This window comes from Anolis carolinensis, chromosome 5, assembly GCF_035594765.1.
Source record: "Anolis carolinensis isolate JA03-04 chromosome 5, rAnoCar3.1.pri, whole genome shotgun sequence".
Classification (NCBI taxonomy): Eukaryota; Metazoa; Chordata; class Lepidosauria; order Squamata; family Dactyloidae; genus Anolis; species Anolis carolinensis.
The window spans coordinates 154,982,079-154,994,721 of record NC_085845.1 but is presented as its reverse complement, the minus strand read 5'-3'; positions in this window follow the sequence as shown (position 1 = coordinate 154,994,721).

The window sequence follows — 12,643 nt, the reverse complement described above, 5'->3', positions numbered from 1 at the left end:
GCTCTGGAAGCAGAGCCCAGCCAATCATGTGTAGAGCTTGGCGAGAATTCGATTAATCAAAAGTACTACTTCATCCTATGCAACATCACAGACCAAGATGACAGCAACAAAAGCACAAGCAAGAGTATGGTCTTCCTTCCACCCTTTCTTTTTTTCCTTCACAGAGGAAAGAGGAGAAAAACAACAAAAGGCAATGGAGACTTTTACACAGCACACTCTCCAAAATAAATATATGTTCTTGTGAGATGTTCCTGACTTTATTGTTGTTGTCACTGAAAGTTTTTAAAATTGGCTCTCTGTGTGTTTGACATAACATCTCTCAATTTAACTCACCCATGCATTTCAGTTAATATTGGTCTCTTGAACTGTGGCCATTACCTCAAATACCACAGCTGCCAAGAATGCTCCTGTAAGCCTCATTAGCTGATCAAAAGAAGATAAAAGTAAAAGAAACGAAAGAGGACCATTAATAAATAAGCTGATACAACATGGGAACTCACACAAATAAAGCCAATCCTTGCTCTGAATGTTCACATAGTTGTTGTTTTTTTTAAACCCTATAGTACTCTAATTAGTAGAATTCCTCTATATGGAAACTATTATATTGTGATGAGTTTTCTTTACAGCACAATACTCTGGTTGTGCTGTAAAGAAAATTAGCTACTCATATGCTCTTATGCCTTTTTGTCTACTTGTTTCTTAGGACCTCTTTGCGTGGCCCTTTTGGGCCATGTCGTTTTGTTGGCAGTTGCTGGTGAAAGGGAAGGCATGGGGTGCATCTTGTGGTGTCCCACACACCCTTTTTCCTTCCCCATCATACAGTGGGGACAGGGCAGGTCATCAGATGACTTTTGGGAGGTCCCGTTCAAGCCACAAATAAAAATGACAAAACGACTATTTTGTCCCATGTGAAGAGGTCCTTAATCTGCCCATGCGGTCCTGGAAACTGCACTGGTTAAGTTGAACCCAGAGGCCCAAAAAGTATTGGATACTCTCAGCTAAAGTAGAACTACTAAATTCATGGCTGAAAGCTGAATCAACGCATGTGTAAATCACACTTAATCAATACATTTACTTTAGAAAAGACTAACATGGTATCTCCTACCCATGGTCTTGCCCCCGGTGGTGCAATGGGCTAAACCTGTGTGCTGGCAGGACTGCTGACCGAAGGATCAGCGATTTGAATCCGGGGAGCTGGGTGAGCTCCCATCTGTCAGCTCCCCATGCAGGGACATGAGAGAAGCCTTCCACAGGATGGTAAAACATCTGGGCGTCCCCTGGGTAACGTCCTTGCAGACGGCCAATTCTCTCACGCCAGAAGTGACTTGCAGTTTCTCAAGTTACTCCTTTTTTAAAATTTAAATTTTTATTCAGGTTTTCTTATGTGTACATAATTAAAAGGGAGTGGTGAGTGAGGGGAGGATGGGATAGGGACTGAAAGGGGAAAAGGGGGGGGGGAAAGAAAAGGGTAAAGATAGGTGGCTCTGGGATGGGGGGTATGTATAGGGTAAAAAGTTCTGTTGGTCTTCTGTTTTCTGTTCTTTGTGGTGTTATCTTCATTTTTTACTTATTTTTCCTTTGTTTTTGGTCTGTTTCTTAATTTCCATTTTTGGGTTCTCTTTTTATTTATTCTTCCTTTGCCTTTTTCTTGTATTCTTCGTATTTCTTCCAGTCTGTCCTTTTTATTGCATTTCCTCTGCTTATTTTCATTAAGTATGTTAACTTGTCCATATCAAAAATTTTGTTCAGTTTCTCTAACCATAAGTCTCTTGTTGGGATTTCTTTTTGTTTCCAAGTTGCTATTGACACAAAAAAACCCTATCCAGTTTGTAATGCAGTATGTAGATACCTCCATCTGAAACATTTTATTTTGTGGGTGCCAACTGTACCTATTTTGAACTCTGTTAGCAGACAATTGCACTCGCCTTATTTGCTATGTTCATGTCCTTTGTTCTTCACTTTGGATTACAGCAGCATTAATTCCAACTTCTGGCCTTGCACAAAGTTTAGAAGCAAAACACTACATGTAATGACTACCTGCAAAACATTTATTTCAGAGTATGGCAGGTATAACAAACTTCCTTTTGTCAAAACATGTAACAAGTATAAAGTGTTTCCTGTGTACTGAGGCATTATAAAGAGATAGTTAACTTTTTCAAATTTTGAGTGATACTAAAATTGCAATTCTTTGTAGCAAATTGCATAATGAATAAAGAATATTCATTATGCAAGTTCTGATTTTCCCCTCTTGTACTGAATCTGGCCTTGTGACATCTCCTGGATGCCTTGGACTAATCTAGATCTGCAATACAATTTAACAAAAAAGACCCATGTTATTTAAGAAGGTTATAATTTGATTTAAAAATAAATACATGGCAAAAAGGAACATTTGGTATCTATAACTTGGATCAATTACTTAGAGTATATATTTGTTCATGGATGGTCTGTCATTCATAAAATTAGTTGAATGTAGCTGAAGCCTCTGTGGAATGTACACATGGGAAGTATACTTATTGCGTTGAATGTTTCAAAACCACCCTTGGGGAGTTAGAGCATGTTATTATTATTATTATTATTAATAATAATAATAATAATAATAATAATAATAATAATAATACAGGTGAAGTGGCTGAATCCTACCAAATGTACATAGATACCAAATGAGAGATGGAAGGGGCAATTGCTGGCAGCCACTCAAACTGCTGTATTGTTAACACTGTCAACCTCTTACAGAATAAAAACTGCTGCTCATAGAGGTTATCAATAATTTCAGGGCAAGACTTACAGTTTTTTAAAGAACATTTGCAGTAACTCTGAAATTTACATGATCTGCTACCAGCAGCCATATTATGTATTCTAAAAATTAACTTGTCAGATGTCAAATGAAAAATTAAAGAGCATTATAACCTGGCCATTTTGCAATTAGCCTTTGTGATTTCACTAGCAAAACAGTGCTCACCATTAGTCTCAATAATTGTTAAATTATCAGTCTACTACTGTGCTATGAAATGGCACAAATGACTACTTTTTCTCTCTATCACATATCCTGCCCTTTTCATTTTTGACAGAAAGAGCTATTGTGTAAAGGGCCACGATAATAGCTTCCAGTGGTGGTATCCAAAATAATCCTCTGAATTCCAAATTATTACCCATATTTTTACTCTTAATTTTAAAGGAACTACCCAAGGTGGAATAAACCTGTCCAGAAAACAGGTTCAGCACCTTGGAGAGTTACTATAAAATTCACATTAAAGCCCTAGTCACTTGGAAGTCCCCATCTATTCATCCCTGGAGAACAAAAGGTTTAAGGAACTATTTTTGTGAACTATTATTTTATTCAGCCCTCCTGAACTGCTTAAAATTTTGTTTTCATACTTGTTCAATTCCCAAAGGCAACTTCACATCTGACTTTACTCTGCCTTTGTCCTCTCTGCCTCTCTGATCTGTTTTAACTTTTTTTTAGGAATTATGCTTAGGAATACTGTATGGGCAACACTGCCACCTTTGCTTTTTAATGTACTCTAGTGAAAGAAATCTGTTCTTGGTTTTGAATATATGCCTGCCCTTGGCCCTCTATAGTAACACATATTTGCTGAAGACTGGTAAGGATTTCTTAATAATTGGAATTCTCATCTGTCAGTGTCCATTTGATATAACATAACTGCAAGTGTGTATGATAGCTTGCTTTAACACTTACATTTAGTTTCTTCATAGCTTTGCTGTTCTTTGCTTGACTTTCATGTTCCCTTTTAGGAGAATTTCAGTACAACTATAAACAAACATGCAGCTAGCATGAGATAAGGAATATTATGAAGGTATCTTTCTTAGGCAAGGCAGAAAGAGGGAGAACCAGAGTCAATATATTCTGGTCTTGGAAAGAAAACTTGAAAGCCCATCCATAGCTAAGAGAACAATGTAATGCTTACTTGGGGACCATACTTGGCAGCATTCAACTAAAGGGATATGAGAAGAGGTACTTTATCTTTTTCTGTTCATGTAGCTCAGTGGCTTAGTTTTACTTCAGCAGATCCCTTGAAGCTAAATTGTGAAAGATCCGAAAGGATCAGGCCCTCCAGGTTGTTCCAGGTAAATCTTTTTGGGGATTCAACTATGCCTATTCTCAACCATGTCTCATCAGTGCCTAAGAACCAGTGTGGAGGTGGCTATACTGTGTTGTATCAGAAGAGTCTCCTATTCATATGCTTAACGTAAAAAGAACATTATCCAAATATTGGGAACAAATCAATGCTCTTAGTCCCTTCCCCTACTTCCATAAATTGGCATGGATGTTTGCACTGAAGAAATTCAACAACCTACTGGTAAATATATTGTTTGCTCTAGAACAGTGGTTCCCAACCTTTGGGCCTCCATATGTTTTGGACTTCAGCTCCCACAGTTCCTAACAGCTGATAAACTGGCTGGGATTTCTGGGAGATGAAGTCCAAAACACTTGGGGGCTCAAAGGTTGGGAACCATCACTCTAGAAAATACAACATACCACAGCTGCATGAGATTATACTACCCCAATTTTCATCAACTCCAATATAGGATAACCTAATATTTTAATTTCAGTACAAGAATATAGTGCAGCATTCTTTTAAAAAAGCAAGTAAATTATAGGTAAAGGTAAAAGTTTCCCCTGACGTTAAGTCCAGTCATGTCTGACTCTGGGGGTTGGTGCTCATCTCCATTTCTAAGCCAAAGAGCCGGCGTTGTCCATAGCCACCTCCAAGGTCATGTGGCTGGCATGACTGCCTGGATCACCGTTACCTTCCCGCCGGAGCGGGATCTACTTGATCTACTCACATTTGCATGTTTTCAAACTGCTAGGTTGGCAGGAGCTGGAGCTAACAGCGGCCGCTCACGCCGCTCCTGGGGTTTGAACATGGGACCTTTCAGTCTCCAGCTCAGCTTTAACGCACTTCGCCACCGGGGCTCCTAAGTAGATTATAGGTATTGTAGAATTCTGAGCACATATTGATAAATACTGCAAAATAGAATACCTCCTTTACAATGTTGACAGCTATATTTCAAGTATGCGGGGCAAATAATAATATAAAAATGTCAATACCTTTTCAACATTAATTCTAAAGAAAACCCTTTTTCCTCCCTGTTCATCTGCTAGAGCGAATGATTAATCAAACACCTCATACATTTTCAAACAAGGAAAGGAGAACACCACCAAGGTTCCTGCTGACTTCAAGCTGTTTACTACACTCAAGGAGATCAAAATGTTGTTTTTTTAATGATGGATTTCTGTGAAACACTGTGCCCTTTCCTCAGGAAGCTAACACCATATTATTTGACATACATTGTGCTTTGATTAGGAAAATTAGCAGATAAGACAGCTACCATTATTTGAGCAAACATGCAACTCGCGATTACTGTACATAAAGCCTGCTGGCTGAGCGCTGTAATAAGTTATTGCTTTTTAATTAGCATTCCCTGAGGTTTACCAAAGCAGAACTATTTGTCAGAGGGGCTTTAGTAAATTGTAGAAATATGCTTGGCACCAGTGTGGGCTTTAATAATGGGTAATGATTGGGAAATATCATTTAGTTTCACTGATAAAGATGGGACACATGGGAGAAATTCACAGTGGCATGATATTAAGAGTTTTGCTTACAGGCATTCATGTTACTCCATGCTGAACAGATTGATACCAGACAGAGGAAGAAGACCAAGGGAGGAAAGAAGTGGACTATGTTTAATTAGCAGAGTGTCCACTGAATTGTACACATGAATAGAGAAACACTTCCAGTACACAAAAATGGAAATGTGTTTATATTTGGCCACATACATTTCTATTCCACCTTTACTTTCCTTTAGTTCTGGAATATTCATTCCATCTTTCCCCTTAGACTATCACCCAGTGTGCCAAGGAAGGAGGCCTTGGTTGCAACAACAGTAGTGGTGAAGCAGCCATGGCCATTGTAATGATTGAGGGGTAGGTTTGTGAATCATTTGCTCATAAAGTTGCTTAGAAATAATAATCCAGGCTGCATTTATAAACCTCCAGAGAACCAGACTCCACAATTCTGGGGCAGCAATTCTACTGCTGATTAGCTTTTACCATCAGGAGGTTTTTCCAAATGTTATGGTGGAATGTGTTTTCCTGTAACTATAATTTTTTGTCTGTGTCCTGGGGCGGATCTGTACTGACTAATTTTGGGTTTGATCTGGTATTTGTCCCAGATGACTCTCAGAGGACCCTTCCCCCCAGTTGCTATAGAGGCAACTGAACCCAATTCAGCTCTGCCAAACTGCCATCCTTATCGTCCCCTCCCATTATCCATGTTGGGGAAGGCTCAAGGCATGACATAGATCCTGTTAGTCAAGCCATCATCTGCAGTGATATTGGACAGGGCAACGGGGCAATGCAGGAGGGGGTACAGGAAGCTCGAGGCTCTGGGTTCAGGTGCAATCCACCTATGTTAAGGCAGTCAATAAGATAATAAAAATAAATAATTCCAATTTACTTTGTCGAATGCTTTCTTGGTCTCTATAAATAATTGAGCCAATTCTTTTTCATTATGGACTTCGTAGTATTCTATTGTTTCAATCAGTATTCTAATGTTATCTTTAATTTGTCTTTTTGGCAGAAATCCAGCCTGGTCTTCAAATATCCAATCCTTTAAGAACGTTTTTAGTCTGTTTGCCATAATTAAAGTGAAGGTTTTGTAATCATTGTTTAAGAATGATATTGGCCTGTAATTTGTTATTTCTGTGGGGTCTGTGTTTTCTTTGTGTATTAGTGTTGTTTGCTTTTTCCCATGATAAGATCAATATGATCTTGGCACCATAGAACTTTTACTAACATGGATAGAGACACCTCATCATCACAAGAAAAAACACCCCCATCTGCCTTCCCAAGGACCTCATACCACAGTTTATACCCCCCCCCCCACAAAGACCTGCGTCTCATTCCTGTGCCTAAAGAGTATCCAGAGGACTCCTTATTTGTGATGCCCTGTGAATCTCAGGGAGGGCATAAAGACTGAGGGTGGGCTTTATGGGGAGGGAATCAGGAGGCAGGTGAGGGAGGAGGATAGTAACCAAACCCATATAGGTCCCTTTTAACTTGTGGAATTGTGCAATACAGTACTTCTAATTCAGCCAGCACCTTAAACATTCTGGCTCAGACACTATGTCAGCCCTGTTGGCTTGTCGCAAACTGCATTTTTACATTTAATGTTTTACCTCTTTACTAATATTAAATCTATTAGTAAACATGTCCTAAATGTTTGATTTATATATTTAAATTTCTAATTTTGTTATTTTTAGTTTTTCTGTAAGTACACATGATGCTGTTTATTGTTTATAATTTGATTTGTTATGTTTTTACATGTATGTTTGTTTATTTATTTATTTATTTATTTATTTACAGCATTTATATTCCGCCCTTCTCACCCCGAAGGGGACTCAGGGCGGATCACATTACACATATAGGCAAACATTCAATGCCTTTTAACATAGAACAAAGACAAGACAAACATGGCTCCAAGCGGGCCTTGAACTCATGACCTCCTGGTCAGAGTGATTCATTGCAGTGATATGTTTGGCACTGAATTTTGCCATTATTATGTTGTAAACTGCTTTGAGTCCCCCCAGGGGTGAGAAAAGCGGCATATAAATGCAGTCAATAAATAAATAAATAAATAAATAAAGGAAGAACCATACCCTTCAAACTGCATTACAGTATATGGCAATCTAGATCCAGCCTGACATGGAAATAACCAGTTGCCACTAACAGTGGTTCTCAATTGGGAATCCAAATATTATTGCATTTCAATTACTTAAGGTCTGTCTACCAGCCTTGCAAATTTTAAGGAGTTCTGGGAGTTGGAATCTGGAAAGCATCTGGACTTTCCTTGGTTGAGAACCACTGAATAAAGGAAAGGCTGAAAACATTAATTCCAAATATGTCCCCTGCAATAGAATTCTCAGATATGCTACTTTATGAATAAATACATGTTTACTGTGTATACATAAAAGAACAAAATGCAATAGTCAGTAGTATAGGACAAAAACATTTTAAAAAATCTGGCTTCCAAATATGTTGAATAAATACTTTGTTATGTGGGATAGAGATAACTTTGATAAAAAATAAATGTTTCATCATTGTGCATGTCATTCTTTTGAAAGTCCATTTAAGCATGTTTGCATTAAGTTGAATCAAAGCTGAGTATTTTTGAAGTGTTATCTGAAACTTCTGCCTTTAGGTAGCCTATAAAATCAATAAATTATTTTAATGAGCATAGAGTACACGGAAACCATTTCATGGGTTTCAAAGGGATTGTTTGGAAGTTAGTGGTAGATTGTATCAGCATTTAACACTGTGTGAATATGTTGAAACTAATCACCACAAAATGCCGTGACAGCAAGGAGTAGTCAGATTTGGAGAACTGATGAATCTAATTCTCTATTGCCATTCTCAGATGACTCTTGTAAATTTGCTTTGATAATTCCACCATAACAATAATAGTTGGTTGGGTGATGTAGTAACAGTGATCATTAATCTTGATCAGTTATTTTATGTCCAGGAAAAAATCAGCCAGACTTTATGTGCTAATGAAATTATCCATGTCTAGATCTGGCAATGTTATAGACAGATTTTGATAGGAGTTTATCTGGAAAGATTGCTTTGAGTTTTGTGTGTCTTGCAGCTTATTGGATCTGTTCCATTGGTGCATAATACTATCTCAAAACAATTCTGTATATCACTTGAGAAAACACTAGCCTCATGGCTGATGGGAGCTCAGCCATCCATTCCAAATTGATGGATTGTATACCAAATATCATATATTCCTGCAGATACTGGTAGACTGCCATTACCATTAGACCTTGTTAAAATAACTGATTGTGACAGATGTTGGAAACTGCAGTCCAATAATATCTGGAGGGCCAGTCTTGGTTTATATAAACACATCTTGCAATATATATATTGCGCGCGCATATATATATATATATATATATATATATATATATATATATAGCATATATAAACAGAATAGCTTTCTATTGTGACTTTGGTGATTATGACAGAAGTGTTTTGATTTGATTTTTATGAATCCTGTCTTGACTTTATTCCTGTGAATGCATATGAAGTATGGAAACTAATTCACTTTGGGAAAATCCTACAGTATTTGAGTGTGAAAAATGTGGATGAGGCAATAGTCATTTGTTTCCAATAAAACAATTTGCTCAACCATGGCCTTGTCTCATTCACACATGCATTATTATTTGCTTTCAAACATTCAAGACCAAAAGCAAGGTTCTAAAGACTGTGCTGAAATGCTGCCACCTTGTGACTTTAGGAAAGTAAACCTCAGTTCATATTTACTTCCTCCCATCCAATCTGATTTCAATGGTTTTAAAACAGCCTTATTCTCTAATGACTACTTAAATATGACTCATGTGATACCAACTTATTTTGCCAATTAAGTGAACAATTTTGACAACAGTCTGTACTGACTTTCCTGTGTAGAAATAAAGTAACACAGACTTTACAGCTTGTTTGGGTAATAAAAATACAATTAAAAGAGAACCTGCCAGGATGCTATTTTGAATGAGGGCTAAATTTGACAGTCCTTTCAGAGTGATAGTAAATACAGCAGATTTTATTTGGGCAAAATAAAAACATTGCATAGACATTGCTTAAAACGATTTTTAAAGGAGAAGACAAAACAGTTTTGATACACAGGACCAGTTCAGTCCATTATCCAAGATTTGGAACATAAACAATTTTTCTGGAAACTATTAAGGAAATTAGCCTACCTAATTCATTTTAACTCATTTTTTCAAAAAGCAGGAACAAACTAATTTATGACTTGAGGACTTGTGGCTAATTAAGCATCCGGTCAGGAATTGATTTGTTTTCTAATGGACATTAAGCCAGGAAACATTAACCCAATAATAATAGAGTATGAATGCTGTATTCATAGGTATTTAAAATGCTGCACAAAATGTCTGCAAGCAATCAAATATTATAGTATTGTACAATGGCATCAGTTTAGGATTACAAGGAAAGGTGTCATATCCAATTTCATGCAGTGGGGGCAAAGAGACTTAATATAAAGGAACACTTTTTTTAGATACTTGGAAAACAACTGTAGAAAGTCAGAGAAAAAAGTGCAAATGCAGGTTTCAGTTTGAACATTGCAAAAAAAAAAATGACCAAAGATGAAAACTTTAAAGCACATGATGAACAGATTGAATTGGTTCAAGTTTTTCCTTGGCTGCCATTAATCAGAATAGAGACTGCAAGCAAGAAAACAGAAGAAGACTAGGACTTGGAAGGTTAGTTATAAAGGAACTAGATAAGATTCTGAAGTGCAAAGATATAATATTGAATACTAAGATTAGAATTGTCCTTGACAGTTTCCTATTTCTATGTATGGTTGTGAAAGCTAGACAGTAAAGGAAATTGATTGGAAGAAAATAATTCATTTGAAATGTGGTGCTGGAGAAGAGTCCTACAGATAACATGGACTGTGAAAAAGATAAATAAATAAAAATAGAGCAAATCAAACCTGAATTCTCCCTAGAAACCAATATTATGAAACCAGGACTGATATATTTTGACCGTATCATGAAAATATATTACTTACTAGAAAAGACAACAATGCTTGGTGAAGTATAGGGCATTTGCAGCAGGAAAAGAGGAAGACCACATTCCATATGGATGGACTCAATTGGGAAAACCCTGACTGTGAATCTGTAAGATCTGATCCAAGCTGTTGATTAGAGAGAAACTTGGAGGTCTCTCATTCATGGGATTGCTAGTTATAGTTCAACTAACTTCTTCCCTATTTTTTTTCCTGGAATTTATACACACATTTTGTTTATGATGTTGACCTATATTCAACATAATGTTAGTAGAAACCTCCTAATGTGGCAACATATTTTCCTTCTCCCTTCACACTTGCAGACTCCAATGACACAACCTCATCACATGTAGGCCGAGAAGCGTCTTCTCCCCACTTTGCAGCACTGTACGCTGGTAGCACAAAATAGCCATGCTTGCTCTTTTTGGCATCTGTGGCTTTCAAATGTAATTTATAGTTGTTCTTCCTATTGTCATGAGTTTGGCATGAATCATAAGATTAAGTTGCTTTCAGATTAGTGGTTTATCTTGGTAGTTCTGAGAGCATTTGAGAAGTAGCAAAAGCTAGCCGTACATTAATCATGTTATTGTCTTGTTTACTTTTGGCATTTAGCTTGATTTATAGTGAAAGAATTATTTTGAGAAGGATCCAGTGCTTTATCGGCTATCAAACAACAGAGTTAGAACGGGAAGAGTGGTTTCTCTTTCATGCATGCTCCCAAAGCACCTCAAAATATGCTTCTAGCAGGCTTGGAAACCCCTGGAAGTCATTTGGGGGCAGCCCCATGAGGCAGCAGAGGAGAGGAAAAGTGGTGAAGTGGGTAACTGGTCATATTGGCTCTGCAGGCCAAGCAACACTTCAAATTAGGCTTTAGGGAGTTATTCTGTCACCTCTCCTATTAACTCATTCTGCCCTTGAAGCAGTAACATGTTTTTAAAAAGGAAAGACAGACTGCGTCTTAAGCTGGCATACACTGCCTTATATCCCAGGATCTGATCCCAGATCATTTGTTTATCCTAGACTTTCTGGCTGTGTAGGCTCATATAATCCAGTTCAAAGCAGATAATCTGGGATCAGATCCTGACCCTCCCCGCCCCCCCGGTGCAATTTCACCAGCCTCAGTGGCAAAATGGTAGGGATGCAGGATGATTCTATTGCCCCGTGCACTGCTTCCAAGCAGCGACACTTCCCTCTCACATGGAAGTAATGTGGCTGAAGCTGCCACCACAACACAGAGCCACCACAACACTGTGTTAAGTGGGAAGTGCCCTATGATGCTTCCGCTCTGGTTGGGGGGCGGGGCTTCAACAAGAAGTCCAGCAATATTGTGTGATGGCCAGTGTGCCCATCCATCGCTGGACTGGCCCTAGGACAACCTAGGTCACTAAAAAAGGTAAATATGATGAGGTCCTTAGTCAATTTTAGGAAGTACAGTTGTAATGACTGTTGATGCTGGAAAGAAAAGAGTGTCCCCACCAAAGGTCAGTAAAAATGATATTTCCTAACTGCACTTCACCCAACTCAGAAGATAAACAATTCGGGTGTAGCTGCTTCTCAGACATGTGAGAGATAAAACACAGGCAGAGAGATGCATCAAAGTACAGCATAATGGAAGATAAAGGAAGGATTCTGACAACTGCATCAATTTATACATATTATGAGTGATGGGATTGTTTGTCTCAGCTTGAGTCAGAATAATATTGGCTTTCATGCATCAACTCAGTGACTGTTTTGTGAAATCAGGCCTCTTTTCTCCCAGCTTGTAATGCTGGCACATCTACAATGAGGCCTCCTACCACTGTTTGCTTAGACTGATCTCAGTATGGCAGCCAAACATTTCAACGTGGTAAAGTTTGTTTGTTTATGTAAGCTTCTTAAAAATATAAAGTCAAAATCAAAGACTCACATGGTGTCACAGCAGAGTTAAAAGAAATAGTAAAGGTATATAACACAAGCAATTTTCAAACTTCTGCTATGGAGATTGAAAATGTCCATGCTGCTATTGAGGAACAAGACCCATATCTATAGCAGGTAGT